A 27,638-nucleotide genomic window follows, 5' to 3' on the forward strand; every position below is an offset into this window, starting at 1 on the left:
CCAGATTGTAGGTTGTCAAAGAGAGAGTTAGATGCAAGGTGAGGGGAAATTTCAGCGTGGACGTGCTGCTCAGTTTGGAAGCAATGGGAGCAAAGATATGGGGCAATAGCTGGACATAGCGCTCGGGTCAAGGGAAGGCTTTTTGAGGATAGGTCTGATTGTGGCATGTTTGAAAGCAGAGGGGAAGGTACCAGAAGTTAGTGATAGATTGAAGAGATAGATTAGGGATGGGATTAGTGTAGTGGTGAGGTTGGGGAGGAGGAGGGATGGGGTCAAGTGCACAAATGGTGAGTTGTTATTTGGAGAGATGAGCAAGCTGTCCTTCAGTGATTTTGGAGAGGAAAGTTATGGGGTTAGGGCATTGGTCTGTCATGCAAAGGGGTTGCGGTGGTCAGACATCAAAGACTTGCCTTGTTTGGTCTATCTTATTTTTGAAGTGCGTGGCAAAGTCCTTTGCAGAGATTCGGGAAGTCGGAGCGGGCAGTGGTGGATGGATGAGGGAGTTAAAGATGTTGAACAACTGTTTGGGGTTGTGGGATAGGGAAGATACAAAGGATGTAAAGTAGGCCTGTTTATCAGAGGTGAGAGCTGATTTGAATGCGAGAGTTGCCTGTTGAGTGCAGTGAAATCATCTTGCGAATGCGTTTTCTTCCATCACCGTTCTGCAATTCTGGATACTTGCCAAAGCTTTTTAGTGATGTTATTGTGCCAGGGTTGTCTATTGATTCGTCGCACTCTGCTATGCATGACAGGGGTGACCGAGTCGATGGCTGATGCCAGAGTGGCATTGTAGAAACTAGTGGCAGTGTCTGTGTCATGGAGTGAAGCTATGGAGGACAGTAGCTGAATAGAGTCAGAGTGTGTGAGGGTCTAGATGTGCAAGGTTTCTGCGGGGTTGTGCATGTTGCTGGACATGGGTGACAGGTGTGGAGGACAGTGAGAAAGTGAGTAGATGGTGGTCAGATAGAGGGAGAGGAAGTTAAATAGGGACCAGGTGTAATGTGTGTCCGTCTGTTTGGGTGGCTGAGGAGGACCACTGAGTAAGTCCAAAAGATGAAGTAAGGGACAGGAGTTCAGAGGCTGCAGACTGGTGGGTGTCGATGGGGATGTTGAAGTCACCCACGATGATGGTGGGAATGTCAGCAGAGAGAAAGTGAAGAAGTCAGGTAGAAAATTGGTCAATAAAGGCAGTAGTCAGGCCCGGAGGTCAGTATATGACGGCCATTTGGAGGCTGGAGGGAGAGTAGTTGCGGACAGAGATGACTTCAAAAGAGGGGAGAGGTGGAATTCGGTTAAAGGTACAGTTGAAGAAAGGAGAAGGCCCACTCCTCCACCATGTCTGTTGCCAGGGCAAGGAGTGTGGTGAAGTGGAGGCCACCGTAACATAGCGCAGCAGGGGAGGCTGCATCATAATGTGACAGCCATGTTTCAGTGAGGCCCAGGAAGGAAAGATTACGAGAGGTAAAGAAGTTGTGAATGACGTGGAGTTTATTGCAGATGGAGCGGCATTCCAGAGTAGTCGAGAGAGAGGGAGCAGGGTGGTGGGCGTCAAGGGCAGGGATTTGAGGTGGGCAAGATTTTGGGTGTTTATGTTGGGTTGGGAGCAATGGGAGGGGGTAATGGGAGTTATGGGATGTGAAGGTCCAGGATTGGGAGATATGTCACCAGCAGTGAGGAGAAGCAGAGAGAGACAGAACAAGTGGGAGAAGGAGAGTGGGTGGCTTGTTTTGTGTTTTATTAGGAGAGATCTGAGGTTGAGGAACAAGTCAGCGGGGTATGTCAGGTGGGGAGGAAAGAGGGAAGGAGAGATTATTACTTGGTTAGAGGGTGCTGGGGTTTTGGGATAGCGAAGGAGAGTGAGGAGTAATGGTGCCAAAACTGTTAGAGCGTATGTCAGCATGATGAGAGTAAGTGTGGTGGAAAGGGAAAGAAATTTAGTACATTTATTAACAGTGGTTAATCATACCTTCTGTTTATTTTTGGCTCATTTCTGACTTATTTCTGCTGTTATCCTTTTAGAGCTATCCTTTTAGAGATAGACCACGGTAAAACAGACCTGCAATTCTGAATTTGTAACAGGCTAAGTGCACATGAAATATGCCCGGTGTGATAAAGAGTGAGGGGCAGCATTGAGACTAATCACAGACACAGGAGGGGATTAATTAGAAGTCAGAAGGGAAAATGCAAAAGGAAATAGTCAGAACCAAATGGAAAGATAAAGCCAACTCTGTGTTAGCATCAAAGAATTATGGTGGGAAAACATGCAGGAAGAAAAAAAAACAGTAATAGCAACCAGTCGACATACCAGGAATAGCAGACAGATACAGGCTGAGAAGGATCAGGAAAGTTGGGTGATGGTGATGAGATTGAAGCCAGTGGACATATCAGGAATAGCAGACGGATACAAGGTGAGAAGGATCAAGAAAGTTGGGTGATGGGATTGAAGCCAGTGGACATACCAGGAATAGCAGATGGATACTGCTTGAGAAGGATCAGGAAAGTTGGGTGATGGTGATGGGATTGAAGCCAGTGGACATACCTAAGGATGAAGCAGATCGATTGTCAGATTGATAGCCATAATAAAGCATAGTAATAATAATAATGAAGCATCTATAGCAGGGGGTTATTTTTCTGGCATATTTCTACTCTTATCCTTTTAGAGCCATCCTTATAGAGGCATCTCCCTACTGCATCTCTGGAGCTCAGCCAGAGTGATCAAGGGGTTCTTCACTACCTCTCTCACCAAGGCTCTTCTCCCACGATTGCTCAGTTTGGCTGATGGCCAGGTCTAGGAAGACTTCTGGCGGTCCCAAACTTCTTCCATTTACGGATTATGGAGGCCACTGTGCTCTTAGGAACCTTGAGTACTGCAGAAATTCTTTTGTAACCTTGGCAAGATCTGTGCCTTGTCACAATTCTGTCTCTGAGCTCCTTGGCCAGTTCCTTTGACCTCATGATTCGCACTTGGTATGACATGCACTGTGAGCTGTGAGGTCTTATATAGACAGGTGTGTGCTTTTCCAAATCAAGTCCTATCAGTTTAGTTAAACACAGCTGGACTCCAATGAAGGAGTAGAACCATCCCAAGGAGGATCACAAGGAAATGAACAGTGTGTGACTTAAAGGGAACCTGTCACCCTGTTTTTTTGATATGAGATAAAAATATGGGTCAACAGGCCTGAGCTCTGCTTTACATTAGTACCTTTCATATCCCCCGATTCCCCACCTTTGCTGAGAAAATACCTTAGTAATCTCTCCGTTTTCATATGTCAATCACCCCGGTCCGATGGGCAGGGCATAATTGCCGTTTCTCCCCACCTCCTGCCTTGCTCTATGAATCTTCTTTCCTGCGTTGAAGTTGCTTTCTGTGCATTCAAGTGGCGTCTCACGCGTGCACAGCATGTTTTGCCCAACAGTGGGCAAAGCATACAACTCATTATTGCGCATGCGCTGGCATTTTCTTTGACATTCTGTAGCCCGGTCTTTCTATGCAAAGTGTGTTGTGCTGGATCAAAAGCCGGCGCATGCACAATAATGATTTCATGCTTTGCCCACAGTTGGTCAAAGAATACTGCACAGACGCTAGAGGCAAATTTAATGCGCATGCGCAGAAACTGAACTGGATCTGTGCAATTCACAGATCTAGTTACGTAAAACACGCCGAGGAGCGGGGGGAGAGACGGCGCATTAATCCCCGCCCATCGGACCGGGGTGATTGACATATGAAAACGGAGAGGTTACTAAGGTATTTTCTCAGCAAAGGTGGGGAATCAGGGGATATGAGAGATACTGATGTAAAGCATAGATCAGGCCCTTTTGAACCATATTTTTTATCTTATATCGAAAAAACGGGGTGACAGGTTCCCTTTAAATATGAGTGTCGGAGCAAAGGGTCTGAATACTTATGACCATGTGATATTTCAGTTTTTCTTTTTTAATAAATGTGCAAAACTGTCTACATTTCTGTTTTTGTTTTCAGTCAAGATGGCGTGCAAAGTGCACATTAATGAGAAAAAAAATTACCTTTTTTAATTTACGAAATGGCTGCAATGAAGCAAAGAGTGAAACATTTAAAGGGGTCTGAAAATTTTCCGTGCCCACTGTATGTTAATGATGCTGGGTTGGAGGGCATGGGGGACCTGACAGGTTCCCTTTAACAGATCGACTCCTAATTCTTTTTAAGCCCAAGTCTGAACACATGCAGGTCAGTTGGATGTTTTTCTGATCCACCTCAAGATGTCTTTAATGATATGTCCTCTTAAAAAACAATGGTTTTGTGTAATTATATACTGTAAGAAATGACAAGTGTTTAGAACATCCTAATGATTTGCAGGATATTCGGAGCTTTAATATCTAGTAATAGCTACCAATAACCTCTCATGTATTGTAAAGGCCGCATTATTCTAACTTGCCTGTAATGTGCCACATATGGAGCTATTATGGGGCAAGCTTCCATCTTAAGTTCTACCTAAGTAAACAAATCTCGATAATGAATCCTTCTCCTGAGCGACCTGCATTTTTGAGGGCGCATTAACCTTCCAGTTCATTATTTCTAAAAGGACATCAAATATTAATACTTTCAGCATCTTGTTTCAATTATGTGCACCCTACCTCACCCTAATGATGTTGCTGCATCACAGATGGCACATAACACGGTCCTAATATAGACTGCATTATCCAGTGCGGACAAAAGCCTGGATTTATGGATCATGTTAAACTAAGGCAATAATGGCTTCTTGCCTAAAAGAGGAATTGATGTTGCTTTCTCTACATTTCCACCATGGGGATAATAATGGCTGAAGTTGTATTCATTATCAATGTCTGAATTTTATTCCACAGTCTTATATCTCTAATGGCATGCTTTTGCAGGGGGACTTATCACACAGTAATTAATGTTCAAGGGCTTAAGGTACCTTCACACATAACGATTTCGTTAACGATATTGTTGCTTTTTGTGACGTAGCAACGATATCGTTAACAAAATCGTTATGCGTGACAGCGACCAACGATCAGGCCCCTGCTGGGAGATCGTTGGTCGCCGGGAATGATCAGGACCTTTTTTTTGGTCGCTGATCACCCGCTGTCATCGCTGAATCGGCATGTGTGACGCCGATCCAGCGATGTGTTCACTGGTAACCAGGGTAAACATCGGGTTACTATGCGCAGGGCCGCGCTTGGTAACCCGATGTTTACCCTGGTTACCATTGTAAAAGTTAAAAAAACCAAACACTACATACTTACATTCTGGTGTCTGTCCCTCGGCGTCAGCTTCCCTGCACTGTGTCAGCGCCGGCCGGCCGTAAAGCAGAGCACAGCGGTGACGTCATGACGTCACCGCTGTGCTCTGCTTTACGGCCGGCCGGCGCTGACACAGTCAGTGCGGGAAGCTGACGCCGGGGGACAGACACCGGAATGTAAGTATGTACTGTTTTTTTTTTTAACTTTTACAATGGTAACCAGGGTAAACATCGGGTTACTAAGCGCGGCCCTGGCATCGTTGGTCGCTGGAGAGCTGTCTGTGTGACAGCTCTCCAGCGACCACACAACGACCTAACAGCGACGCTGCAGCGATCGGCATCGTTGTCTATATCGCTGCAGCGTCGCTAAATGTGACGGTACCTTTAGAATTGGTGTTAACATGACACATTTTTTGAAGGGGTGCATTATCCAAGGCTTCTAGATACATTCAGGTATGGCTTTACCACCCCTCCCGTAAGTTCAGCCGTATTTTATGATATAAAAGTGAGCCGACCCGTAGATGTTCGCTTTCCACCAAGCTGCAGTTCAAAGTTCGGCTCGGGTACCAGAACTCTACACAAACTTGAAACAGAACCCCATAGAAGTGAAAGGCGACCCAAACTTTGGCGGTGCAAAGAGGCTGTAAAATAGCCTGCAAATAAATGAGGATAGAGAAATTACTTAAAGTGGTTTTCTCACTAACAAAGTTCATTTTAAAGTTGATTTTAAACAATAGATCTTGGAATAACTTGTAGATTGTGAGCCCTCGCGGGCAGGGTCCTCTCTCCTCCTGTACAAGTTGTGACTTGTATTGTTTAAGATTATTCTACTTGTTTTTATTATGTATTCCCGTCCTCACATGTAAAGCGCCATGGAATAAATTGTGCTATAATAATAAATAATAATAATAATAATGTCCACAATTGGATGCATTTAAAAAAAAAAAATCCCTGTGCTGAGATCATTTTTATAGATGTGTCCCTGCTGTGTACTGTGTAATGGCTGTGTCTGACTGTACAGGGACTTGGTCTCATGATACCACATCTCCTGGGCAGGGGAGGAAGCAAAAGAGAATACAGACATTTCAGCTGAATCTTTTTGTGAGGTAAAGCATTTCTCTGCCTGTCTTTAAAAAATGTTTTACCTCAAAGAAAGAATTACCGTATATGTGATACCGTGCTGTAATGTCTTTATACTTTTTGGCTTCCTCCCCTGCCCAGGAGCTGTGGAATGATCAGACCATGTTCCTGTATGGTCAGAAACAACTATTACGCAGTACACAGCAGGGGCACATTTAAAAGATTATCACAGCACAGGGACATTTAATTTAGGGAATCTGTCACCACATTTGATGTACATAAACTATTAATATGGTCATACAGGTTCTAGAATGCTGAAAACAGTCCTCAGTGTGTGTCTCAAATCAGATGTGTTGTTGCTGAGAAATCATCTTTTATTACTTTATGTAAATTACGTCTTCCAGGCTCCCGGAGGGTGGTGCCAGGAGATAGCTCTGCCCCCCAGAGCTTATTTTACAGGAAGGGGGCATTACCAGTGTGTTGTGTAATAGCTACTCTCTGCTATCCTGATATCACTGCAGAGATGTGTGTGATTATGTATGGTGAGTATGGACTGGGGCTGAAATTCAGTCCTGGCATTGGAAATCACACAGGCCCATGTTGTCCCTGTCCACATGAACCAGATGGGATATAATACTAATATTACCCTTGTAACAGCATGTGCCTGGACTGCAATGTAGTCAGGCCTGAGTCAACAACCAGTGTGGGAGTCTGTCTTTGTTCTTCTCAGCATAGGACTTATCTGATACAAGCATGTAGCTTCTGGAAACTTCTTAACCCCTTCGTGACGGAGCCAAATTTTTGAAATCTGACCAGTGTCCCTTTATGTAGTAATAACTCTGGAACGCTTCAACAAATCCCAGTGATTTTGAGAATGTTTTTTCGGGACACATTATACTTTATGATAATGGTAAATTTAGGTCAATATGTTTTGTGTTTATTTATAAAAAAACATTAGAAATTTGAGAAAATGTTAAAAAATTTGCAATTTTCAAACTTTCAATGATTATCCCTTTAATTAAGATAGTCATACCACAGCAAAACATTAATAAATAATGATACATAAGAAGAGACTGAAAGCGCACTCACCGGTATATGAACAATCAAAGCGGTTTATTCACATGAGATCATGCGGTGCAAGGAGGGTATGTGAATACAAAAGAGGATGACAGCTGTTTCGTGCTATGTGAGCACTTCAACAGATCCAATCATTGGATCTGTTGAAGTGCTCACATAGCACGAAACAGCTGTCATCCTCTTTTGTATTCACATACCCTCCTTGCACCGCATGATCTCATGTGAATAAACCGCTTTGATTGTTCATATACCGGTGAGTGCGCTTTCAGTCTCTTCTTATGTATCATGTTGGATCTGTTTTTCTTAAGCAGCACCAAGGTATAATCTTTTTAGCGGTTTTTTTGTTTAGTTTGTTTTCTGACAAAAGGCTTTAATAGTGCATTTTTCTGCCCCTGGAGCAGTAAGGGTCTAGCGTATAGCGGCTGTGCGATTGCATTTTTTTCTCTTTATTCTGGACATTAATAAATAACATTTATATCATGTCTGATTTACATCAGCACCATTTGTAAAATGTTCTTTTATTTTGTTATCATTTTAGGAGGTTAAAAATGTATCCGTAATTTTTCATTTCTTCAAGGAAATTTTAAAAATTTCTTTTTTTAGGGACCTATCCATGTTTGAAGTGACTTTAAGGGTTCCATATATTGGTAAACCCCAAAAAGTTATACCATTTTAAAAACAGCACCCCCTGACATATTGAAAACTTCTATCAAATAGTTTATTAACCATTCAGGTGATTTTCAGGAATGAATGGAAAGTGGTATGACTGAAATGAAAATGTGTATTTTTACTACCTAAATGTTGCTGACTTCTGAACAGGTTACAACAGCCATCAGACACTAAGGCCTCTATTTGGCTGTGAATTGCCATGACAAACATTAGGACCTCACAATCATGATCTCAGAGTGCCAATGGGGATAAAGAGGAAGCCCCCACACTCTGTTAACCATTTATATGATGTAGTCACTATTGACAGCAGCATCTAAGGGGTTAAACAGATTTGGACGATGCAAACAATGATCGTGGCTAATGCAGCAAGTTGCCAGCTATAGTGTACAGCAGACAGCTGCTAGATTGTCACCTGTATGGGATACTATTCTCTTATATCTCAGGTCAGTTAAAAGACGTATTGATGGTCATAGTTAGCCACATAGTAAAAGTAAGTGGGAGCCCTCCCCCATGGAGGGGTGGATCCCAGGATACAGAACAATAGAGACATGGTTTGGCCCAAGCAGATGGGTGTTGACGGGCTAGGGGCTAGGATCTTATGCTGAAACGATATCCTGGTGCCCGTGTGTGGAGGGTTAAAAGCTGCCACGTGGAATTGTGTTATGTCCCTCATCTGTTGGATCCATTGAACTCATCCCATGATTATTTCTGTCTTTTCCCTGGCGTCGGATTACCGGGTGGTGCCACCGGAACTGTTCCCCTCTTGCTGTGAACTCACTGTGGACTCTAAGAGATGCTATTGATATTTTATGCTCTATTCTCCCTGTCTCAATAAATCCTATTGAATTGATCATCGGCCTAGTCCCTTCATGCTCTGTCGCATTCACCATCACAAACTGGTTGGCAGCGGCAGGATCAGAGCAGAAGGAATGAAGGACAGCAGTATGAAAAGTAAGGCCAGAATTATTTCTTACATAGTAGTAGAAAATAAGGATGAGAATAGGGAGTAATACTAAAGGCAGTGAACCAACCTGCTGCTCGTGCGTGGAGAAGGAAGGAAGGCCCCGACGCGCGTTTCGCACACGTTGCTTCCTCGGGGGGCGCCCCCCGAGGAAGCAACGTGTGCAAAACGCGCGTCGGGGCCTTCCTTTTCATACACTATATATGGGACTTCCCGAAAATAGTGGTATATATACGGTTGTGTATAAATTGTATAGGGTTCCTCATGGCATTTACAGTATGGTATACTTTTTGTATGTACGCTCAGGCTTTGAACCTCCTTATGGATATATGATGCTTTGGAGCCTCACATTGGTGGTGTGGCTATCTCTATGCTCTAGTAACTATTGATATTATTATCTAGTATTATCTGACTGTATATGGAGTAACCAGGTCACTTACTTGGATTCCCTATAAAGCATTTCTCAATATATTTAGATTTATATATACAGGTATCTGTTGTACGGCTCACCTGCTTAGTTTACTTGTGCGTGGCACTAGTGTTGCCTTTCTTTTATCTTTGCATCGTTCTTATTGTCGTTTATATTTATGTATTTATATACTTTTTTAGAATTTTGTCTTCAATAAAATTGCTTATTTTAGCTCCTGTGTCCATCTTTTGTTGGTTTTCTTATATACATATTATGGCGGAGTATTTATATTGATTGCCCCCCTTGTAGGTTTATCAACTCATGGGGAAGCCCGTGTGAATGTACCTCCCAGTACTCTTGCCTCATCTTTGGGAATACGATGTGGAGTGTTGTGAATTCTGCTCTTGGGTTCCCTCCGGTGGTTATGAGTGGTAGTGCTGCTGTCTTTGGATCGCAGCATATATCAGGTGTGTCCACTTATTGCAATTTGGACTGGGCTATTTAGTCTTGCTTGATCCTTTAGTCAGTGCCAGTTGTCCATTGTTTTTGGAGGATTCACATCCCTGACTGGTCTCTCCTGTTTTGCTGTTCTTTTCTACAAAGATAAGTTCTGGCTTTGTTTTTGCTGTCCACATGCTGTGGGCCTTATAGTTCTGTGCATTTTCATGTTTTGTCTTGTCCAGCTTTGTCTGTGTAAGGATTTTTTGCAGCCAAGCTGTATCTCTGGAGATGCAGATATACCCTCCATGTCTTTAGTCAGATGTGGAGATTTGTATTTTCTGTGGTGGATATTTTCTAGTGTTTTAATACTGACCGCATAGTACTCTGTCCTATTCTTTCTTTTTAGCTAGAAAGGCCTCCTTTGCTAAATTCTGATTTCAGTCTGCGTATGTCATTTCCCTCTCCTCTCACAGTCAATATTTGTGGGGGGCTGTCTATCCTTTGGGGATTTTCTATGAGGCAAGATAGTTTTCCCGTTTCTATCTTTAGGGGAAGTTAGTCCTTAGGCTGTGTCGAGGTGTCTACGGAGTGTTAGGTACATTCCACGGCTATTTCTAGTTGCGGTGCTAAGTTCAGGGTCTGCGGTCAGTACAGGTACCACCTTCTCCAGAGTACGTCACATGCTGCTCCTAGGCCTCCAGATCATAACAGTGGAGAAAGAATCATAGAACTCAGATGTTATGGATGTGGGAAGCCTGGTCATCGGCAAGCCACAGGTCCAGATGTTCGGAGGCAGAACAGCTACCACTACAAACCACCGTTGCCTGTCCATTATCTACAGACACCCTCAATGGGAGAAGAGCTGGATTCACCCCCTGATGATTTGCCAAGTGACTGATATAGTGGCTCCCCTACCAGGTGTTTATGGGGTGCGAGCCATCACCATCTGTTCATCTGATCTTCAGCACAAACATCTACAGGAGGTCATGCTAGATGGGCAAAAAGTTGTTGGCTTTCATGACACTAGGGCTTTTCTCACCATAGCCGAGCCCCAAGTAATTCAACCAGAAGCAATTCAAAAGGGGCCAGGAATTGCAATTAAATTGGCTGGAGGTACTCAGAAATATATTCCAAGAGCGAGTGTGGCACTGGATTATGCCTTTGGGGCCAAAAATGCATGATTGGTGCGATGAGCGGCCTTCCTGCAGACATTCTTCTAGGACACGATGTGGGGAATTTTCAAGGTCACTTTGTCTGTGCGGTAACTCGAAGTCAAGCCAAGAGAGCAGCAGATGTGGACGTGTCTACACCGTCAATGGAAGTAATGCCACCAGAACTGCCATCACAGCCATTGAGTGACTCTGTTGTGGGGATCATATGAGTGTCTCTTGGGGTAAAGTTTGGTTTAGACAAGAGGTAGAGAGTGACCCCACCCTAGCTAGTTTTAGAGCTCCGGCTGAAATAAGGCAGTTAAAGAAAAACGGGGAAAAAATTATCAGAGAAAATGGGCTTCTATATCGGGTTACCAATCTTGACTCCCTAGATAAACCCTGGACTTATAGCAAACAGCTGATAGTTCCTCAGAAATACAAAGTTTCTCTATTACACCTTTTATACCTTGCTCATGACATTCCTGCTGCTGGCCATCAAGGGAAAACCCACACTGAGAGACGATTGACTCAAATTTTCTATTGGCCTGGGATTTCTCAAGACGTGGCGCATTTCTGTCTAACCTGCAACATCTGTCAGCGTAGAGGGCAACCAGGAGATCACCCAAAGGCACCCTTGCAACTGCTCCCTATAATAGAAGAACCCTTTCAAAGAGTATCTGTCAATATCATTGGACCCCTGGCTAAACCCAGTCAATCTGGAAAGCAGTATATGCTCAATGTTGTAGATTATGCCACCTGATATCCAGAAGCTGTGGCCCTGTCCAGTATTTCTGCAGCCAAGGTGGCCGAGGCCCTGATTACCATTTTCACCAGAGTAGGATTCCCAAGTGAGATCCTGTCAGACCAAGGCTCACAATTCATGTCGGAGCTGGTACAGTGTCTGTGGTGCACTTTTGGAGTACGAGCTGTTGTGAATTCTGTTGTCAAGCTCCCTCCTGTGGTCATGAATGGTACTTCGGCTGGTTCTGTCCATGGGCTTCCTCTGGTGGTTGTGAGTGGAGCTGCGGCTTCTGAGTTTCCTTCCACAGGTGACGAGGTTAATTCGTTAGCTGGCTGCTCTATTTAACTCCACTTAGATCTTTGCTCCATGCCACCTGTCAATGTTCCAGTATTGGTCTAGTTCTCTCCTGGATCGTTCTTGTGACCTGTCTTCCCAGCAGAAATTAAGTTCCTGCTTGTTTTTCTCTGTTTTGCTATTTTTCTGTCCAGCTGGCTATTTTGATTTTTGTCTTGCTTGGTGGAAGCTCTGGGACGCAGAGGGAGCGCCTCCGCACCGTGAGTCGGTGCGTAGGGTCTTTTTGCGCCATCTGCGTGGTCTTTTTGTAGTTTTTTGTGCTGACCGCAAAGTTACCTTTCCTATCCTCTGTCTGTTCAGTAAGTCGGGCCTCACTTTGCTAAATCTATTTCATCTCTGTGTTTGTAATTTTCATCTTTACTCACAGTCATTATATGTGGGGGGCTGCCTTTTCCTTTGGGGAATTTCTCTGAGGCAAGGTAGGCTTTATTTTTCTATCTCTAGGGCTAGCTAGTTTCTTAGGCTGTGTCGAGTTGCATAGGGAGCGTTAGGAGCAATCCACGGCTATTTCTAGTGTGTGTGATAGGATTAGGGATTGCGGTCAGCAGAGTTCCCACGTCTCAGAGCTCGTCCTATATTATTAGTAACTATCAGGTCATTCCGTGTGCTCTTAACCACCAGGTCCATTATTGTCCTTACCACCAGGTCATAACAGTACAGGTGGCCCAAAGTATTAATGCATCTCAATAGAGGGATAAGAGAAGTTCTGAGACCATTTTTTTTTTCTTTGCAGTGTGTTTTGTCTCTCTTTTCCCCTTTACCTCTGGGTGGTTCAGGATACAGGTGTAGATATGGACATTCAAGGTCTGTTCTCTTGTATGGATAATCTCACTGCAAGGGTACAAAACATTCAAGATTTTGTGGTTCAGAATCCGATGTTAGAGCCTAGGGTTCCAATTCCTGATTTGTTTTTTGGGGATAGATCTAAGTTTCTGAATTTCAAAAATAATTGTAAATTGTTTCTTGCTTTGAAACCTCGCTCCTCAGGTGACCCTGTTCAACAAGTGAAAATCATTATTTCTTTGTTATGTGGCGACCCTCAAGACTGGGCATTTTCCCTTGCGCCAGGAGATCCGGCATTGCGTGATGTTGATGCGTTTTTTCTGGCGCTCGGATTGCTTTATGATGAACCTAATTCAGTGGATCAGGCAGAGAAAATCTTGCTGGCTATGTGTCAGGGTCAGGATGAGGTAGAAATATATTGTCAGAAGTTTAGGAAGTGGTCTGTACTCACTCAGTGGAATGAATGTGCCCTGGCAGCAATTTTCAGAAAGGGTCTCTCTGAAGCCCTTAAGGATGTCATGGTGGGATTTCCCATGCCTGCTGGTCTGAATGAGTCTATGTCTTTGGCCATTCAGATCGATCGACGCTTGCGTGAGCGTAAAGCTGTGCACCATTTGGCGGTATTATCTGAGCATAGACCTGAGCCTATGCAATGTGATAGGACTTTGACCAGAGCTGAACGACAAGAACACAGACGTCGGAATGGGCTGTGTTTTTACTGTGGTTATTCCACTCATGCTATTTCCGATTGTCCTAAGCGCACTAAGCGTTTCGCTAGGTCTGCTACCATTGGTACGGTACAGTCGAAATTTCTTTTGTCCGTTACTCTGATTTGCTCTTTGTCATCCTATTCTGTTATGGCATTTGTGAATTCAGGCGCTGCCCTGAATTTGATGGACTTGGAGTTTGCTAGGCGCTGTGGTTTTTTCTTGGAGCCCTTGCAGTATCCTATTCCATTGAGAGGAATTGATGCTACGCCTTTGGCCAAGAATAAGCCTCAGTACTGGACCCAATTGACCATGTGCATGGCTCCTGCACATCAGGAGGATATTCGCTTTTTGGTGTTGCATAATCTGCATGATGTGGTCGTTTTGGGGTTGCCATGGCTACAGGTCCATAATCCAGTATTGGATTGGAAATTTATGTCTGTGTCCAGCTGGGGTTGTCAGGGGGTACATGGTGATGTTCCATTTCTGTCTATTTCGTCATCCACCCCTTCTGAAGTCCCGGAGTTTTTGTCGGATTACCGGGATGTATTTGATGAGCCCAAATCCAGTGCCCTACCTCCTCATAGGGATTGCGATTGTGCTATCAATTTGATTCCTGGTAGTAAGTTTCCTAAGGGCCGACTGTTCAATTTATCTGTGCCTGAGCACGCCGCTAAGCGGAGTTATGTAAAGGAATCCTTGGAGAAGGGTCATATTCGCCCGTCGTCGTCACCATTGGGAGCAGGGTTCTTTTTTGTGGCCAAGAAGGATGGTTCTTTGAGACCTTGTATTGATTACCGCCTTCTTAATAAGATCACAGTCAAATTTCAGTACCCTTTGCCGCTGCTGTCTGATTTATTTGCTCGGATTAAGGAGGCTAGTTGGTTCACCAAGATAGATCTTCGTGGTGCGTATAATCTTGTGCGTATTAAACAGGGCGATGAATGGAAAACAGCATTTAATACGCCCGAGGGCCATTTTGAGTACCTGGTTATGCCATTCGGGCTTTCCAATGCTCCATCAGTATTTCAGTCCTTTATGCATGACATCTTCCGAGAGTACCTGGATAAATTCCTGATTGTATATTTGGATGATATTTTGGTCTTCTCGGATGATTGGGAGTCTCACGTGAAGCAGGTCAGAATGGTGTTCCAGGTCCTTCGTGCGAATTCTTTGTTTGTGAAGGGGTCAAAGTGTCTCTTTGGAGTTCAGAAGGTTTCATTTTCGGGTTTCATTTTTTCCCCTTCTACTATCGAGATGGACCCTGTTAAAGTCCAGGCCATTTATGATTGGACTCAGCCGACATCTGTGAAGAGTCTGCAAAAATTCCTGGGCTTTGCTAATTTTTATCGTCGCTTCATCAGTAATTTTTCTAGTGTTGCTAAACCATTGACTGATTTGACCAAGAAGGGTGCTGATGTGGTCAATTGGTCTTCTGCGGCTGTGGAAGCTTTTCAGGAGTTGAAGCGTCGTTTTTCTTCTGCCCCTGTGTTGTGCCAGCCAGATGTTTCGCTTCCGTTTCAGGTCGAGGTTGATGCTTCTGAGATTGGAGCAGGGGCTGTTTTGTCGCAAAGAAGTTCTGATGGCTCGGTGATGAAACCATGTGCCTTCTTTTCTAGAAAGTTTTCGCCTGCTGAGCGCAATTATGATGTTGACAATCGAGAGTTGTTGGCCATGAAGTGGGCATTCGAGGAGTGGCGTCATTGGCTTGAAGGAGCCAAGCATCGCGTGGTGGTCTTGACGGATCACAAGAATTTGACTTATCTCGAGTCTGCCAAACAGTTGAATCCTAGACAGGCTCGTTGGTCGCTATTTTTCTCCCGTTTTGATTTTGTGGTTTCCTACCTTCCAGGCTCTAAGAATGTGAAGGCTGATGCCCTGTCAAGGAGTTTTGTGCCCGACTCTCCGAGTGTTCCTGAGCCGGCGGGTATTCTCAAAGAGGGGGTAATTTTGTCTGCCATCTCCCCTGATTTGCGGCGGGTGCTGCAAAAATTTCAGGCTGATAGACCTGACCGTTGTCCAGCGGAGAAACTGTTTGTCCCTGATAAATGGACTAGTAGAGTTATCTCTGAGGTTCATTGTTCGGTGTTGGCTGGTCATCCTGGAATCTTTGGTACCAGAGATTTGGTGGCTAGATCCTTTTGGTGGCCGTCTTTGTCGCGGGATGTGCGTTCTGTGCAGTCCTGTGGGACTTGTGCTCGGGCTAAGCCCTGCTGTTCTTGTGCCAGTGGGTTGCTTTTGCCCTTGCCTGTCCCGAAGATGCCCTGGACACATATCTCTATGGATTTTATTTCGGATCTCCCCATCTCTCAAAAAATGTCGGTCATTTGGGTGGTTTGTGATCGCTTCTCTAAGATGGTCCATTTGGTACCCTTGTCTAAATTGCCTTCCTCCTCTGATTTGGTGCCATTGTTTTTCCAGCATGTGGTTCGTTTACATGGCATTCCAGAGAACATCGTTTCGGACAGAGGTTCCCAGTTTGTTTCGAGGTTTTGGCGAGCCTTTTGTGCTAGGATGGGCATTGATTTGTCTTTTTCCTCGGCTTTCCATCCTCAGACAAATGGCCAAACCGAACGAACTAATCAGACTTTGGAAACATATCTGAGATACTTTGTTTCTGCTGATCAGGATGATTGGGTGTCCTTTTTGCCTTTGGCTGAGTTCGCCCTTAATAATCGGGCCAGCTCGGCTACTTTGGTTTCGCCGTTTTTCTGCAATTCTGGTTTCCATCCTCGTTTCTCTTCAGGGCAGGTTGAGTCTTCGGACTGTCCTGGTGTAGATACTGTGGTGGATAGGTTGCAGCAGATTTGGACTCATGTGGTGGACAATTTGACATTGTCCCAGGACAAGGCTCAACGTTTCGCTAACCGCCGGCGCTGTGTGGGTCCCCGACTTCGTGTTGGGGATTTGGTTTGGTTGTCGTCTCGTTATGTTCCTATGAAGGTTTCCTCTCCTAAGTTTAAGCCTCGTTTCATTGGTCCGTATAAGATTTCTGAGGTTCTCAATCCTGTGTCGTTTCGTTTGACCTTTCCAGCTTCTTTTGCCATCCATAATGTATTCCATAGGTCATTGTTGCGGAGATACGTGGCGCCTGTGGTTCCATCCGTTGATCCTCCTGCCCCGGTGTTGGTTGAGGGGGAGTTGGAGTATGTGGTGGAGAAGATTTTGGATTCTCGTATTTCGAGACGGAAACTCCAGTACCTGGTCAAGTGGAAGGGTTATGGTCAGGAAGATAATTCCTGGGTCTTTGCCTCCGATGTTCATGCTGCCGATCTGGTTCGTGCCTTTCATTTGGCTCGTCCTGGTCGGCCGGGGGGCTCTGGTGAGGGTTCGGTGACCCCTCCTCAAGGGGGGGGTACTGTTGTGAATTCTGTTGTCAAGCTCCCTCCTCTGGTCATGAATGGTACTTCGGCTGGTTCTGTCCATGGGCTTCCTCTGGTGGTTGTGAGTGGAGCTGCGGCTTCTGAGTTTCCTTCCACAGGTGACGAGGTTAATTCGTTAGCTGGCTGCTCTATTTAACTCCACTTAGATCTTTGCTCCATGCCACCTGTCAATGTTCCAGTATTGGTCTAGTTCTCTCCTGGATCGTTCTTGTGACCTGTCTTCCCAGCAGAAGCTAAGTTCCTGCTTGTTTTTCTCTGTTTTGCTATTTTTCTGTCCAGCTGGCTATTTTGATTTTTGTCTTGCTTGGTGGAAGCTCTGTGACGCAGAGGGAGCGCCTCCGCACCGTGAGTCGGTGCGGAGGGTCTTTTTGCGCCCTCTGCGTGGTCTTCTTGTAGTTTTTTGTGCTGACCGCAAAGTTACCTTTCCTATCCTCTGTCTGTTCAGTAAGTCGGGCCTCACTTTGCTAAATCTATTTCATCTCTGTGCTTGTAATTTTCATCTTTACTCACAGTCATTATATGTGGGGGGCTGCCTTTTCCTTTGGGGAATTTCTCTGAGGCAAGGTAGGCTTTATTTTTCTATCTCTAGGGCTAGCTAGTTTCTTAGGCTGTGTCGAGTTGCATAGGGAGCGTTAGGAGCAATCCACGGCTATTTCTAGTGTGTGTGATAGGATTAGGGATTGCGGTCAGCAGAGTTCCCACGTATCAGAGCTCGTCCTATATTATTAGTAACTATCAGGTCATTCCGTGTGCTCTTAACCACCAGGTCCATTATTGTCCTTACCACCAGGTCATAACAACGAGCTATCCGAATGACACCTTATCATCCTCAAACAAATTGACTCTGTGAAAGATTCAATGGCATTTTGAAGAATATGCTAAGGGCCTTCACTGATAGGGATTCAGACTGGGAGAAGTACCTACCCCATCTCCTGTTCGGCTATCGGGAAGTTCCCCAGGAGTCCACAGGGTTTTCCCCCTTTGAGCTTCTCTATGAAAGAAAGGTCAGAGGACCATTAAACCTGCTAAAGGAATGTTGGGAGGGGCAAGTTGAAGATACAGGAACCCCTGTTGTTCCATGTGTCCTAAAGCTTTGGGAGACCCTGGCTCAACTCGCTAGTTTTGCTCAGGATCATGTGCGGATGGCTCAAACCAGACAGAAGACGTGATATGCATGCTATCGGGAGTTTGCAGAAGGACAACAAAATAAACTGCAGACAACATGGGAGGGTCCATTTCAGGTTCTCAGAAAATTTAATGACACCAATTACCTCCTTGCTTTGGATGACCAGAGTTTAAGACAAAAAACTGTCCATGTGAATATGATTAAGGAGTACCATGACTGGTCTCTACCAGTGATAGCAAGCTGTCAGCTTTCTTCAGAGGACAGTCAGGAGGAAGAGGACTCACTACCTGATCTTGTGGCACCAGTAAAGGCCCCATCCACTGTGGAACAGGTTCCTCTGAAAGATCACCTGGATTCCTTACAGAGAAATCAAATGCTGTGAGTGCCAAAGATAGGCTGTTTTCTCATCCGGAACAGTTAGAACCACAGTAACCCAACATCATGTCGACACTCCAGGCATCTGTCCCATACAGCAGGCTCCTTTCCGAATACCAGAATCAGTTAGAAGCACCATGCAGCACGAACTTGAGAAGATGTTACAGCTCGGGGTAATTCAGGCCTCCCATAGCCCTTGGGCCTGTCCTGTGGTGTTAGTAACCAAGAAAGATGGGAGTACTCGATTTTGTGTGGACTATCGACGACTAAATGACCATACCATCAGTGATCCTTACCCAACGCCCTGTATTGATGAACTTCTAGACCAGCTAGCTGGGGCCCGATATGTCACTACCTTGGATCTCAGTAAGGGATACTGGCAAATCCCTCTAAATGAGGGAGAGAAAGGTCTGCCTTTAAAACCTCCTTTGGGCTGTACAAATTTCTAAATATGCCTTTCGGAATGAAGAATGCCCCTGCAACCTTTCAGAGAATGGTAGACCAGATCCTTCGGGGATGTGGTGACTTTGCTTGTGCCTACTTAGATGATATTGCCATCTTCAGCCAGACATGGGAAGAACATTTAAATCAAGTAGCATTTGTTCTTGTCCGAATCCGGACAAGAACAAATGCTACTTTTACATGATAAATACCAAGTGGGGATGGGTGAAGTCCAGTACCTAGGGCATAGAGTAGGAGGGGGAAAGCTCCGTCCTTAACCTGCCAAAATCCAGGCTATTATAGATTGGCCTGTACTCCAAACCAAGAAACAGGTTATGGCTTTCTTGGGCACTGCTAGTTATTACCGGAAATTTGTTTCTCATTTCAGCACTATGGCCAAGCATCTTACAGATCTCACCAAGAAAATGATGCCCAGAGTGGTGACCTGGACTCCAGCCTGTGATGAGGCTTTTAATCTGCTGAAGGACACTCTGGTCGACGACCCTGTTCTGGCTGCTCCAGAATACAAGAGATTTATTGTGCAGACGGATGCCTCTTTGTTTGGACTGGGAGCTGTACTCAGCCAGGTGAATCCCGCTGGGGAGGAGTACCCCATTGCCTACCTCAGCAGGAAACTGCTGGACCAAGAAGTAGCCTATGCAACTATTGAAAAAGAATGCCTGGCTGTAGTATGGGCCCTTAGGAAACTAAAGTCATATCTGTATGGGGGAGAATTCACTGTGGTTACTGATCATAATCCCCTCACCTGGCTGAACAGAGTCTCTGGGGACCATGGACGTTTACTATAATGGAGCCTGGCTAGGCAACTCTATAATTTTACAATACAATATAGAAGAGGCAGTCAACACCAAAATGCAGACGTTTGTCCAGGCAGGAGGAATCATGAGTCCAGTCATCCATGACTACGTTTACTTGACAAGCAACCAGTAGAGGTCACTAGTCCGTACACAAATTGAGGGGGGAAGGGGTTGTAACAGCGTGTCCCTCCCCCGGCCTGGGTCCCTGGACTGCAATGTAGTCAGGCCTGAGTCAACAACCAGTGGGGGAGTCTGTCTTTGTTCTCCTCAGCATAGAACTTATCCAATACAAGCATGTAGGGTCTGGAAACTTATTAAGTTAAGGTACCTTCACACTCAGCGACGCTGCAGCGATACCGACAACGATGTCGATCGCTGCAGCGTCGCTGTTTGGTCGCTGGAGAGCTGTCACACAGACAGCTCTCCAGCGACCAACGATCCCGAGGTCCCCGGGTAACCAGGGTAAACATCGGGTTACTAAGCGCAGGACCGCGCTTAGTAACCCGATGTTTACCCTGGTTACCATTGTAAGAGTAAAAAAAACAAACACTACATACTTACCTACCGCTGTCTGTCCCCGGCACTCTGCTTCTCTGCACTCCTCCTGCACTGGCTGTGAGCACAGCGGCTGGAAAGCAGAGCGGTGACGTCACCGCTCTGCTTTTCGGCTGACCGACGCTCACAGCCAGTGCAGGAGGAGTGCAGAGAAGCAGAGCGCCGGGGACAGACAGCGGTAGGTAAGTATGTAATGTTTGTTTTTTTTACTTTTACGCTGGTAACCAGGGTAAACATCGGGTTACTAAGCGCGGCCCTGCGCTTAGTAACCCGATGTTTGCCCTGGTTACCAGTGAAGACATCGCTGGATCGGTGTCACACACGCCGATCCAGCGATGTCTGCAGGGAGTCCAGCGACGAAATAAAGTTCTGGACTTTCCTCAGCGACCAACGATCTCCCAGCAGGGGCCTGATCGTTGGTCGCTGTCACACAGAACGATTTCCTTAACGATATTGTTGCTACGTCACAAAAAGCAACGATATCGTTAACGATATCGTTATGTGTGAAGGTACCTTTAGCCACATAGTAAAAAGTAAGTGGGAGCCCTCCCCCATGGAGGGGTGGATCACAAGACACAGAACAACAGACACATGGTTTGGCCTAAGCAGTTGGGTGTTGACGGGCCAGGGGCTAGGATCTTACGCTAAAGATTATTATTATTATTATTATGCTGAGGCGAGATCCTGGTGCCCGTGTGTCGAGGGTTAAAAGCTGCCACGTGGAATTGTGTTATGTCCCTCATCTGTTGGATCCATTGCACTCATCCCAGGATAACTTCTGTCTTTTCCCTGGCGTCGGATTACCTGGTGGCGCCCCCAGAACTGTTCCCCTCTTGGTGTGAACTCACTGTGGACTCTAAGAGACACTATTGATATTTTATGTTCTATGCTCCCTGTCTCAATAAATCCCATTGGATTGATCATCGGCTTGGTGTCCCTTCATGCTCTGTCACACACATCGTCACAATCCTGAATGGAGGAAAGGAAGATTTTCTACAAGACCAATATTTATAATGATACATCTGGCCTGCTGGGATAAGTGATGGAGTCAGCAACTTTGTGCTCCATCAAAACTCTTAACAGTATTGGTATCTTGAGAAATCCGATTCTGTTAACAACGTAGCAGACAAGGCCGCCCATGAACAGACAGGCCCTTTAAGCATTTGCCAGAATTGCCAGATGGCCTGTCCGGCCCTGATTATAGCTGACATCTGCAGGTTCATCTCAGCTTCCAGCTCATAGGCAGACAGTTGTAATATTGTTATAATACAGCAGAGGTGAAAGAGAAGCAAAAAATGTGTTTGCACGAAGATAAATTTCATTTCTCCTGTTCTGTGTTAGTTACTTGTCTAACTAGTCACTCCCCTTAATGTAAAATAATCTCAGAGTTATCTTCCAGGCATCATCCTCCCCAGAGCCTGGAAGTGGTCATTTATATACAGTAAAATAAATAATTACCGTATTTTGCGGATTATAAGACACACCGGATTATAAGACACACCCTAAATTTTGAGGAGAAAAATAGGAAAAAAAAACTTTAATAAAATGGTGCTGCTTCTTATAATCCCCGAGTCTTATTGCTAACCGGGGGTGGTGGCAGCGATCTCATCTCCCGAGATCTTGGTGCCAAGATCTAGATCTGCGCATGCGCCGCCCCTGGCTGGCAGCCATTTTCCGGGAGACAAGTCCGCCGTATAGGAAACCATGTCACTGCGGAGGCTCTGGGCTTTCACAAGATGTTGGCAGACCCCCGCTGCATTGGACATCTAAACACCCCCTCATCCCAGCCTGCGGCCGGTAAGGTGTATTCGCATTACAAGATGCACCCCCATTTTCCCCCCAAATTTTTTGGGAAAAAGTGTGTCTTATAATCCAAAAAAAGGCAGTATTTGATCCCTTGCTGATTTTGTAAGTTTGCCCACTGACAAAGACATGAACAATCTATAATTTTAACCCCTTCCCGACCCATGACGCCACGTAGGCGTCATGAAAGTCGGTGCCAATCCGACCCATGACGCCTATGTGGCGTCATGGAAAGATCGCGTCCCTGCAGATCGGGTGAAAGGGTTAACTCCCATTTCACCCGATCTGCAGGGACAGGGAGAGTGGTAGTTTAGCCCAGGGGGGGTGGCTTCACCCCCTCGTGGCTACGATCGCTCTGATTGGCTGTTGAAAGTGAAACTGCCAATCAGAGCGATTTGTAATATTTCACCTATTATAACGGGTGAAATATTACAATCCAGCCATGGCCGATGCTGAAATATCATCGGCCATGGCTGGAAATACTAATGTGCCCCCACCCCACCCCACCGATCGCCCCCCCCAGCCCCCCGATCTGGCCGGTACACTGCTCCGGCTCCCCTCCGTCCAGTGCTCCGCTCCCCCCCGTGCTCTTGTCCGCTCACCCCCGTGCTCCAATCACCCCCCGTGCTCCAATCACCCCCCCTGCACTCCGATCCACCCCCCGTGCTCCGTTCCACCCCCCGTGCTCCATTCCAGCCCCCCCGTGCTCCGTTCCACGCCCCCCGTGCTCCGTTCCACGCCTGCCGTGCTCCGATTCCCCCCCATGCTCCGATTCCCCCCCCCGTGCTCGCCCCCCACCCCATCATACTTACCGATCCTGCGGGGCTCCGTCCGTCTTCTCCCTGGGCGCCGCCATCTTCCAAAATGGCGGGCGCATGCGCAGTGCGCCCGCCGAATCTGCCGGCCGGCAGATTCGTTCCAAAGTACATTTTGATCACTGAGATAGATTATATCTCAGTGATCAAAATAAAAAAAATAATAAATGACCCCCCCCCCTTTGTCACCCCCATAGGTAGGGTGTTGTGAGTTCTGTTTTTGGGCTCCCTCTGGTGGTTACTGATGGTACTGGGTGATTTGTGTTCTGCTGTCTCTGGTGTCCACCTGTTCTATTAGGATTTGGGAGTTTTCTATTTAACCGGGCCTTCTTGTCATTTCCTGGCCGGCTATCAAGGTTATCAGAGTGTTTTGTTACCTCAGCTTCTGGCCTCAGTTATCTTCAGGACAAGCTAAGTTTTTGATTTTCTTGTTCCACGTTTGCTTTATTTTTGTCTTGTCCAGCTTGCATTGACGTGTTTCTTTGCTGCTGGTTGCTCTAGCGGGCTGTAATTGCTCCTCATGTTCCATGAGTTGGAACATGAGTTCAAGTAATTACAGGATGGTTTTTTGAAGGGTTTTTTGCTGACCGCACAGTTTACTTTTGTATCCTCTGCTATCTAGTTTTAGCGGGCCTCATTTTGCTGAATCTGTTTTCATACTGTGTATGTGCCTTCCTCTCATTTCACCGTCATTATATGTGGGGGGCTGCTATTTCTGTGGGGAGTTTCTCTGGAGGCAAGAGAGGTCTGTGTTTCTTCTAATAGGGGAAGTTAGATCTTCGGCTGGTGCGAGACGTCTAGGATCAACGTAGGCACGTTCCCCGGCTATTGTTATTTGTGTGTTCAGGTTTAGGGTCGCGGTCAGCTCAGGTTCCATCACCCTAGAGCTCGTTGGTGCTTGTCCTTTTGTGATTCCCTGCCATTGGAATCATGACAGTATAGCCGGCCACAAAGTTTGGGCTGAAGTAGGAGGAAAAGTAGTCTGAGGAAGTTTTTTTTTTTTTTTTTTTTCTCCTCTGAGGTTGCTGCCTTGCCTTAATTGCAGCCTGGCTGATTTTTTTTTTTTCCTCCTCTTAATCCTTGAATGGCTCTGACCTTAGCTGTTTGTCATGGACGTCCAGAGTTTAGCTTCCAGCCTGAATAATCTTGCTGCTAAGGTTCAAAATATACAAGATTTTGTTGTACATGCTCCTATGTCTGAACCTAGAATTCCTATTCCAGAGTTCTTTGCTGGAGATAGATCTAGTTTTCTGAATTTTAGGAATAATTGCAAGTTGTTCCTTTCTTTGAAATCTCGCTCTTCTGGAGACCCTGCTCCGCAGGTTAAGATTATTATATCTTTCCTGCGGGGTGACCCTCAAAATTGGGCATTTGCATTGGCACCAGGGGATCCTGCGTTGCTTAATGTGGATGCGTTTTTTCTGGCATTGGGTTTGCTCTATGAGGAACCTAACCAAGAGATTCAGGCTGAAAAAGCTTTATTAGCTCTCTCTAAGGGGCAAGATGAAGCAGAAATATATTGTCAAAAATTTCGGAAATGGTCAGTGCTTACTCAGTGGAATGAGTGCGCCCTGACTGCAAAGTTTAGAGATGGCCTTTCTGAGGCCATTAAAGATGTTATGGTGGGGTTCCCTGCGCCTACAGGTCTGAATGAGTCTATGACTATGGCTATTCAGATTGATCGGCGTTTACGGGAGCGCAAACCTGTGCACCATTTGGCGGTGTCTTCTGAACAGGCACTTGAGACAATGCAATGTGATAGAGTTCAGTCTAGAAGTGAACGGCAAAACTATAGGCGGAAAAATGGGTTGTGCTTTTATTGTGGTGATTCAGCTCATGTTATATCAGCATGCTCTAAACGCACAAAAAAGGTTGATAAGTCTGTTGCCATTAGTACGTTACAGTCTAAGTTCATTCTGTCTGTGACTCTGATTTGTTCATTATCATCCATTTCCGTCGATGCCTATGTAGATTCAGGCGCTGCCCTGAGTCTTATGGATTGGTCATTTGCCAAGCGATGTGGGTTTAGTCTTGAGCCTCTGGAAGTCCCTATTCCTTTGAAGGGAATTGACTCTACACCTTTAGCTATGAATAAACCTCAGTACTGGACACAAGTGACCATGCGTATGACTCCCGTTCATCAGGAGGTGATTCGCTTCCTGGTATTGTATAATTTACATGATGTTCTAGTACTTGGTCTGCCATGGTTACAAACTCATAATCCAGTCCTTGACTGGAAAACAATGTCTGTGTTAAGCTGGGGATGTAAGGGGGTTCATGATGATGCACCTCCGATTTCTATCGCTTCATCTACTCCTTCTGAGGTTCCTGTATTTTTGTCTGATTATCAGGATGTTTTTGAGGAGCCTAAGCTCAGTTCGCTTCCTCCTCACAGGGATTGCGATTGTGCTATAGATTTAATTCCTGGTAGTAAATTTCCTAAAGGTCGTTTGTTCAATCTGTCAGTGCCAGAGCATACTGCTATGCGGGATTATGTTAAGGAGTCCTTGGAAAAGGGACATATCCGTCCATCTTCGTCCCCTTTGAGAGCAGGTTTTTTTTTCGTGGCCAAAAAAGATGGGTCCTTGAGGCCTTGTATAGATTATCGTCTTTTGAATAAGATTACCGTAAAATATCAGTATCCTTTGCCTTTGTTGACTGATTTGTTTGCTCGCATTAAGGGGGCTAAATGGTTCACTAAGATTGATCTTCGGGGTGCGTATAATCTTATACAAATAAAGCAAGGTGATGAGTGGAAAACCGCATTTAATACGCCTGAGGGCCATTTTGAGTATTTGGTAATGCCTTTCGGACTTTCTAATGCTCCTTCAGTCTTCCAGTCCTTTATGCACGATATTTTCCGTGAATATCTTGATAAATTTATGATTGTGTATTTGGATGATATTTTGGTTTTTTCTGATGACTGGGAGTCTCATGTTCAGCAGGTCAGGAAGGTGTTTCAGGTCCTGCGGGCTAATTCCTTGTTTGTAAAGGGCTCAAAGTGTCTCTTTGGAGTCCAGAAGATTTCTTTCTTGGGGTATATTTTTTCCCCTTCTACTATTGAGATGGATCCCGTCAAGGTTCAGGCTATTTGTGACTGGACGCAGCCTACATCTCTTAAGAGTCTACAGAAGTTCTTGGGCTTTGCTAATTTCTATCGTCGTTTTATAACTAATTTTTCTAGTGTTGTTAAGCCTTTGACGGATTTGAGTAAGAAGGGTGCTGATGTTGCTGATTGGTCTCCTGCGGCTGTGGAGGCCTTTCAGGAACTTAAACGCCGGTTTTCTTCTGCTCCTGTATTGCGTCAGCCTGATGTTTCGCTTCCTTTCCAAGTTGAGGTTGATGCTTCCGAGATTGGAGCGGGGGCGGTTTTGTCACAGAGAAGCTCCGATTGCTCGGTGATGAAGCCATGTGCGTTCTTCTCTAGAAAATTTTCGCCCGCTGAGCGGAATTATGATGTGGGTAATCGGGAACTTTTGGCCATGAAGTGGGCATTTGAGGAGTGGCGTCATTGGCTGGAGGGTGCTAGACATCGTGTGGTGGTCTTGACTGATCACAAAAATCTGATTTACCTTGAGTCTGCCAGGCGTCTGAATCGTAGACAGGCTCGTTGGTCACTGTTTTTCTCTCGTTTCAATTCTGTGGTTTCATACCTGCCAGGTTCAAAGAATGTGAAGGAGGATGCTCTTTCTAGGAGTTTTGTGCCTGACTCCCCTGGAAATTGTGAGCCCACTGGTATCCTTAGGGATGGGGTGATTTTGTCGGCTGTCTTCCCAGACTTGCGACGTGCTTTGCAGGAGTTTCAGGCGGGTAAACCTGATCGTTGTCCGCCTGAGAGACTGTTTGTTCTGGATAGTTGGACCAGTAGAGTCATCTCCGAGGTCCATTCTTCTGCGTTGGCAGGTCATCCTGGAATATTTGGTACTAGAGACTTGGTGGCCAGGTCTTTTTGGTGGCCTTCCTTGTCGAGGGATGTGCGTTCTTTTGTGCAGTCTTGTGAGGTTTGTGCTCGGGCTAAGCCTTGCTGTTCTCGAGCCAGTGGATTGTTGTCACCTTTGCCTATCCCGAAGAGGCCTTGGACGCACATTTCCATGGACTTTATTTCGGATCTCCCTGTCTCTCAAAAAATGTCCGTCATCTGGGTTGTGTGTGACCGCTTTTCTAAAATGGTTCATCTTGTACCCTTGCCTAAGTTGCCTTCCTCCTCTGAGTTGGTCCCTCTGTTTTTTCAGAACGTGGTTCGTTTCCATGGGATTCCGGAGAACATCGTTTCTGACAGGGGATCCCAGTTTGTGTCTAGATTTTGGCGGACGTTCTGTGCTAAGATGGGCATTGATTTGTCCTTTTCGTCTGCATTCCACCCTCAGACGAATGGCCAGACGGAGCGAACTAATCAGACCTTGGAAACTTATTTGAGGTGTTTTGTTTCTGCTGATCAGGATGACTGGGTTACCTTTTTGCCGCTGGCCGAGTTTGCCCTTAATAATCGGGCTAGTTCTGCTACCTTGGTTTCTCCTTTCTTTTGTAATTCGGGGTTTCATCCTCGTTTTTCCTCTGGTCAGGTGGAGCCTTCTGATTGTCCTGGAGTGGACATGGTGGTAGATAGGTTGCATCAGATTTGGAGTCATGTGGTGGACAATTTGATGTTGTCCCAGGAGAAGGCTCAGCAGTTTGCTAATCGCCGTCGCCGCGTGGGTCCTCGACTTCGTGT

Source organism: Ranitomeya imitator, chromosome 5 (assembly GCF_032444005.1).
Source record: "Ranitomeya imitator isolate aRanImi1 chromosome 5, aRanImi1.pri, whole genome shotgun sequence".
NCBI lineage: Eukaryota > Metazoa > Chordata > Amphibia > Anura > Dendrobatidae > Ranitomeya > Ranitomeya imitator.